This window comes from Puma concolor, chromosome A1 (genome assembly GCF_028749965.1).
Source record: "Puma concolor isolate L17-30 chromosome A1, mPumCon1.1.hap2, whole genome shotgun sequence".
Taxonomy (NCBI): domain Eukaryota; kingdom Metazoa; phylum Chordata; class Mammalia; order Carnivora; family Felidae; genus Puma; species Puma concolor.
In genome coordinates this window covers 125,359,754-125,367,568 of record NC_141667.1, presented here as the reverse complement: position 1 = coordinate 125,367,568, position 7,815 = coordinate 125,359,754, and the positions used below count along the sequence as shown (strand labels likewise).

Sequence of the window (7,815 nt, the reverse complement as noted above, 5' to 3'; positions counted from 1 at the left end):
TCCCAGAAGAAATTATGAGCAAGTCTTTCTGACTTTGGGTTAGGGAAAGCCTTCTTCGGTATGGTAACAAAAGCACAAGTGACAAGGGTAAAGGAAAAAGCTAAGCTGGATGTGACTTAATCAAAATTAAAATTTTTTTGTGTGTTTCAAAGGATACCATCAAGAAAGTGGGGGGGGGGACACAAAATGGGAGAGAATATATATCTCAGAATTATATATCTGATAAGGAACTTGAATCTAGAATATATGAAGAACTCCACATCTCAATAACAAAAGACAACGCAATTTTTTAAATGGGCAAAGGATCTAAATAGATATTTCACTAAAGGAGGTAGGCAACAAGCACATAAAAAGATGTTCAAAATCATTAGTCATCAGAGAAATGAGATACTATTTCACACCACTACAATGGCTATAATAAAAAAGATTGATAACAACAAATGTTGGATGGATGGAGAAATTGGAACCCTGATGCACCTCTGGTGGGATTGTAATATGCTACAGCTGCTTTGGAAAATAGTCTGGCATTTCCTCAAAAGACTGAACAGAGACTTACCATATGGGCCAGCAATTCCACTCCTAGATATATACCCAAGGGAACCAAAAACAGGTGTTCATACAGAAATTTGTACATGAATGTTCATAGCAACATTATTCATAACAGCCATAAAGTGGAAGCAATCCAAATTTCCATAAATTGATAAATGGATAATGTATCATAGTATTGCATGGTATTTCCATGCATATCCACACAATGGAATACTATTATTTCATTTCACTAATGTTAATGGAATATTATTTGGCAGTGAAAAAAATGAAGTATTGATAAACACTACAACATGGATGAGCCTTAACAACTTTATGCTAAGTGAAAGAAGTTAGTCACAAAGACCACATATTGTATGATTCCATTTATATGAAATGTCCAGAGAAAGTAAATCTAGAGAGACAGAAAGTACATTAATGGTTGCCTAGGGCTGAGGATATCGAGAGGAAATGGATAATAACTCCAAATGAGTACAGGGTTTCTTTTTGCAGTGACAAAAATATTCTAGGATTGATTGTGGTGATGGTTGCACAATTCTGTAAATATAACAAAAACCACTGAATTGTGCACTTTCAATGGGTGAATTGTATAGCATGCAAATTACATCTCAATAAAGATGTATATTTATATGTATTTACATATATATGAAGAAAAGCAACAAGAAATTCAAAAATCAACTAAAAATGCTGTATCAAATTGTTACAACTAAGTGATCTCATTGTTGTATTTTTTCAATGTTTATTTATTTTTGAGAGAGAGAGACAGCTAGAGACAGAGGCAGAGAGAGAGGGAGACAGAGGCTCCAAGCAGGCTTTGTGCCGACAGCAGAGAACCTGATGCGGGGCTCAAACCCATGAATTGTGAGATCATGACCTGAGCTGAAGTTGGAGGTTTAACTGACTGAGTCACCCAGATGCCTCTCATGGTTGTATTTTTTTTTTTTAATAATAAAAAAAAGACTCTCAAAACAAAAAAATCTGAGAGCTTTGCTAGCACATTTTAGTTCTGGCACCTGTTGACTCTGTGACCTTGAACAAGTTACTGAATTTCACTCAGCTCAGCTTTCCCATCTGTAAAGCTTTCTCATCTAGGGCAGATCACTGTGAGGATTAAATAAATTAAGATGTAAAGGGATCTGCCATATAATAAGTACTCAGTAAATGGAAAACATAAAGAGTCAGGGAATAGCAGTAACTAGAGAGCGAAGAAAGGAGAAAAAATAGTTTTTGTGGGCCAAGGCCACATCCATACATTTATGTCTAATGTTTGGCTGGGCTCTTGGGACATAAAGAAGTCCCTGACTTTGAGGAGCTGGAAGTCTAAGGAATCAGGCATTCCGGAAGAAAAATAATCCCAACAAAATGAGCCAGGCGCTATGATACAGTTATAGACAATTTGCTCAGGGTCAGAGGCAAAGACTTTTAAGGGAAATGAGACTTCAAGGGTTGTCCAGACAGCAAAGGGACAAATGGATCCTTGTCCCTTTCCCCACCATTGGTGACCAAAAGGATGTGAAGTACCCCTTTGTGGGGAAACTGGATAGAACCAACCCAACACAGGCAAAGGCAAAAGTCAAAAGAGCAGTGGCCAGGATGGGCAGTGAAGCTGGCACAGGAGGTTGAGGCTAGGGTCTGCCTCCCTGGCCTTCCAATAGGTGAGCTGAACCTTAGGAGCTCCTCCTCTTTCCCCTTGTTCCTAGCACCTCTCCACCCCTAAGCCTCGAGATCTCCTTTTCCCTCCCAACAGCCCTCTTTTGGGGAACAGCCCAGTGATCTGTGGGCAGAGCATGACACCTCCATCATTCCTCCCTCTACTGACTCATTCCTAAGACTGGGGGTGGCAGGAAGTGCCAAAGCCCCAGAGCTACAGCCCCATCCGGATTCTGGCAGCTTAGAGACATCCTATCTTTTTCCCCTCCTCCCCACTCCCCCGCCACCTCCCTTCCCAGAGCTAGAAGCTCTGACTCTTGACATTTCTGGGTAAGAAACACCCACCTCCCCCAAAACTCTTCTTTCCTTTCCATTGCCTCTTCTAGTCCCTCAACTCCAGCCTCTATGGGGCTGCTGGGTTCCCAAGAGAAGCAGGCACAACCCAGACCTAGGTACCCTTTTCTGGTGGAGGTGGTCAGGCAAGGTTTATATCCCCATGGCCAGGCCTTTGAGGAACAGGGCCTATGCTGTAGAAAATCTTCCAAGCAACACTTAAAATCACAATAAAATTATTTTATGACATGTTAAGTGCTTCACAAGTTTTGTTTCATTTATTCCTCCCAACAACTAGATGAGAAGATACTATTATCACTGTCATTTGGCAAATGAAAAAAATAAGGGAGAAATAATTTAGAAAGTAGCAGAACGGGGATCGAACCCCAGGACTCAGATATTGGGCTCTGAACCACCAGGCTCCTCTGCCTGTTTTGGGATGGAGAACAGTGTAGGCCTCTTTGAGCAGAGCCTCTGAGTCTTCTAGGGCAGCACATGCATCCCTGAAACTCTCTGTACAGCTGCCCTGAGGTCCAGAGGGGTAGAGGGCCTTGACCCCGGCCTCGCTCCTAATTCCCCATGGCTCTTGCCCCACTTTTTACTCCTGAGTGGTGAAAATGTGGTGGGCTACTCAGGATTCTCATCCCTCTCAAGAGGTTAACTTCCTATTAAACTCCTAGGACAAACATCAATGAGATTCTTGGGTTCCCAGGGGTTACCTAGAAAGAGGGAAAAAAAGGAGCATTGCTTATAGGTTCAGGCAGCAGAAGGAGGTTACAGATACCCAAGCATGGGGTCAGTCCAGGCTTGCAGAGAGAGCAGACATCTGTCACACCAAAGAGGCATGGAGATGGCCCACATGACAAGAGAATAATAATACCCTTGAATTATGTAGTGCTTTAACATTTCTCAGGCACTTTACAAAATTTGGTCCTCGAGATGACCTCCTAGGACCCAAGGAGGAAAAAAAGCATCTTTTATAAGCTGTCACCACCTATCAAGTTTCCCCCCTAGAGAGGGAAAGGCAGGAGACACACAAGGCAGTGAGTGAGTTAACCAAACCCAAGCTCCACTGGGTAATTGATAGTTTTTATGGTGTCTTTATCCTCAGACTCCTCAGATATCATATTTCCACTGGATTACCACATTTACATAACAGTGCAGAGTGAGAGACCCTGATAAATCTTCTCTGCACGGGGATGAATACAGTGGAAATGTACTTTGTTGACAGCAATTTGTTTTACTACACTACTGCCCTTCAATTTAGGGAGGAAAGAGCAAGGCTATTGCCCTATGAAGGGAGGGTGGAAAGGAGGGAAAGGAGAAAGGGAGGGAGGAAGAGGAGAGATCTGAAAAGACAGATGAATGAGAGGGAAGACACAGGGAGAAAGGGAGAGCTTTAGGCAAGATGGAAGGAAGGATAGAAGGAGGGAAGGAAGGATAATAGCAATGAGAGCTCACTCTGTACTAGGCACTGTGCTAATCGCTTCCATGGATTAACTCCACTAATCCTCACAGCAACCCAGTGAGAACAGTCTGTTATTATCTCCATTGCACAGATGACAACACCCTAGTTGGGGGCAGTCTCCCAACACCCCATTCTGTTACCCCCATTTCATTTTCTTCATAGTATTTGCCACTATCTCCAATGGGGTTATTAACTCACTTAAGTACTTATTGCCTTGTTCACAGCTCTATCCCCAGTACCTTGAGCAGTTTCTGACCCAAAGAAGATTCTCTTTTTTTTTGTTTAATGTTTATTTATTTATTTTCAGAGAGACAGAGCACAAGCAGGAACAGGGCAGAGAGAGAGGGAGACAGAATCCCAAGCAGTCTCTGCACTGTCAGCACAGAGCCCAACATAGGGCTCTATCTCACGATGCATGAGATCATGACCTGAGCCGAAATCAAGATTTGGATGCTCAACCAACCAAGCCACCCAGGTGCACTCCAAGTAGATTCTTAATAAGAATACTTCTCATAGGAATGAAGGGACAAGAAGCTCCTGGGGAGTACCACCCTGCCTCCCACACAGGGTGATGTGATGGCAAAGGTGGACTGAGGGCAGGTACTGGAGGTGCTCTCTCTTGCCATACACACGGAGGGAACTGTTATCAGCTGCTGTGTATTTAGTGAAGAAGAAATGCATTTTCTCCTCCATCCTTTCCAGCTGTTTTCTTTTTTTCTTTTTTAACTTCCCTCAGATGTTCCGCCCCTTTCTGTCCCACAATTAATTCGGCATCCACTAATTGTATCCTCCTCACTTTCTGTCTCTTATTCTTTTCTTTTTTTCTTCCCTCTTGCTTCTCTTTCCCATGCTTCTCTTGAGAAGAGCTCATCCAAATGAATTGAAATTGGTAATTTCAGAGGCCAACTTCTACTGTTGCATGTCCAGTCTTGTCCCAAAGCCTTCTCCCTGCAAAGGGCATTTTTCTCCATCTATAAAATGGACAGAGTTTTTTTACAGGGTTTTTGAACCAGTGCTGGTGGGCCTGTGAGGGAAGGGTACCAGAACCACAGCACTGACCCTCCTACATCCTTATCCAGAGAAGCCTCACCAAAGCCTTGAGGCCACAGGAAGCTATTACCCAACAGAGAGCTATTTCCTGTCCCAGCGTATATGCTATTTAATGTTATTTGCAGTAAATATGAATTGGGACATAACAAGCCTCGCTTTCCCTCTCTCTTTAGGATCTTGAAATTTCCTCAATCCATTGAATAACAGCATCTGCTGAGGGTATAAATGTCAAGGCCAATGGATAAGTGTAGGAGGACCATGTCACCACAGGGCTTGCAGTGTATCAAAGTGGCTAGGAATGTGGGTCCCAAGATTCAGACAGCTTCGAGTTTGAAGTCTGGCTTCTCTATGAATACACTACAGGTGGCAACGGTGGAAGTTGGGTGTCAGATGAGTCCTATGGTATTTTCCCCAAATCAGGCATTCTTGCTAGGCCTACCAGAGCCTCCTGTACCAAATCCTTGTAGCACTTGGCAAGTTGAGGTGGGATTATTTCTTGCAGGAAAGTTCAACCCACCAGAGTATGTGCTCCTCAAAGTCAAGAACTCGGTTTTTTCTCTGTATCCCTAGAGCCAGGCCACATGCTGGACATAAAAGAAGGACAATGTCCAGACTTTCCTTTTCTTCCAGAAAATAATTACTTATTTTCTTCCTCAAGGACACTATTCATTGAGACTTTGATATGCTTAACACCTACTGTGTGCTACATACCCTAACTATGTTATCTTCTTTTATCCTCATAATGGCCCTTGAGTTAGGGACTGAGAGCATATGCATTATCTCTCCCCTCAACTATGGAAAGAGGCTCCTTCTGGAAGAACACTGAGTTCTTCTTCGTTTGATACCCAACTTCTGCCCTTCCCATCTGCGGTATATGCATACAGCAGCCAGAGTGATCCTTTTAAAGTCATGTCACTGTTCTGCTCAGAACCCTTCAATAGCTTCCCATTTCATCAGCATAAAATCCAAATCCTAACTATGTCCTACAAAACCTTACATTACCTCCTTAATCCCCAGTGCACAAGCTTAATGACCTCATGCCCTACCATTCTTCCCCTTGCTGCCTGACATATTCTCAAACATCGCTGTGTACACTCTTGCCTCAGGCCCTCCTGGCTGTCCCCTGTGCCTACAAAGCTTTACCTTGATCTCTCCATGGTTTGGCCCCCTGCTTATTTCAAGTTTTGTTCAAATGTCACTGTATAAGGGAGGCCTTCCATGACTCCCCTGTGGTGATTTTAAAATATGTCCACAAAACCTCTGAGACTCCTCCCTTCAAGAGACAGAACTTCATTCCCCCCCAATCCCCTTGAGTATTGGCTTGATTTAGTGTCTACTTTCTAAATAATAGAATACGGTAAAAGTAACAGCATGTGACTTGTAAGACAAGGTCATAAAAGGCATTGGGATTACCCTAGTCTGGCAATGAGAAACCATCAGGCAAACTCAAATGTGGGGACATTCTACATAATACCCGATCAGTACTCTTCAAAATTGTCAAGATTATGAAAAACAGTGCTTGCTTTGGCAGCACATATACTAAAATTGGAACGATTCAGAGAAGATTAGCATGGCCCCTGCACAAGGATGACACGCAAATTCATGAGGTGTTCCGTGTTTTTGCCATCAGAGAAATGCAAATCAAAACTACAATGAGATATCACCTCACCCCTGTCAAAACGGCTAAAATCAACAATACAAGAAACAACCAGTGTTGGCAAGGATGTGGAAAAAAAGGAACACTCCTGCACTGTTAATGAGAATGCAAACAGGGCAGCCACTGTGGAAAACAGTGTGGAAGTTCCTCAGAAAGTTAAAAATAGATCTACCCTACAATCTGGCAACCTCATGAATTGGTATTTATTTACCCAAAGAAAACAAAAACACTAATTCAAAGGGATACATGCACTCCTAGGTTTATAGCAGTATTATTTACAATAGCCAAATTATGGAAGCAGCCTAACTGTCCATCAATCGATGAATGGATAAAGAAGATGTGGTGCGTATATATGCAATGGAATATTATTCAGCCACAAAAAAGAATGAAATCTTGCCATTTGCAACATTGTGGAGGGAGGTAAAGAGTATTATGCTAAGCAAAAAAGTCAGAGAAAGACAAATACTGTATGATTTCACTTATATGTGGAACTTAAGAAACAAAACAAATGAGAAAAGGGGAGAAAAGACAGACAAACCAAGAGACAAACTCTTAACTATAGAGAGCAAACTGATGGTTACTAGGGGGGATGTGGATGGGGGAAATGGGTGAAATAAATGATGGGGATTAGGTGTGCACTTGTGATGAGCACCAGGTCATGTATGGAAGTGTTGAGCCATTATACTGTACACCTGATACTAATATTACACTGTATGTTAACCAACTGGAATTAAAATAAAAACTTGAAAGAAAAGACGATGAGGGGCACTTGGGTGGCTCAGTCGGTTAAGCGTCCAACTTCATTTCAGGTCATGATCTTACAGTTCATGAGTCTGAGCCCCTCATTGGGCTCTGTGCTGACAGCTCCGAGCCTGGAGCCTGCTTCGGATTCCGTGTCTCCCTCTCTCTTTCTGTCCCTCGCCTGCTCATGCTCTGTCTTTCTCTCTCTCTCTCTCAAAAATAAATAAACATTTAAAAAAAAAGTTTTTTTTAAAAAGATGATGAAAAAGAAAGAGTAGGAAACTCTTATTGTTGATCAAAGAAGACTAAAGAAACATACTGACTGAACACAACATAATCTCCTGGACTGGGTACTGGAACACAAAAGACA

At 42.4% G+C, this 7,815-nt stretch overlaps 1 non-coding gene across 1 annotated transcript; it reads left to right on the top strand.

Annotated features, from left to right (window-relative positions):
• The first annotated feature begins 6,562 nt into the window (after window positions 1–6,562).
• LOC112861761 (U6 spliceosomal RNA) lies at window positions 6,563–6,669 on the top strand. The gene has a single exon (XR_003223663.1). It is a non-coding gene; the product is annotated as a U6 spliceosomal RNA (small nuclear RNA).
• Window positions 6,670–7,815: the final 1,146 nt, after the last annotated feature.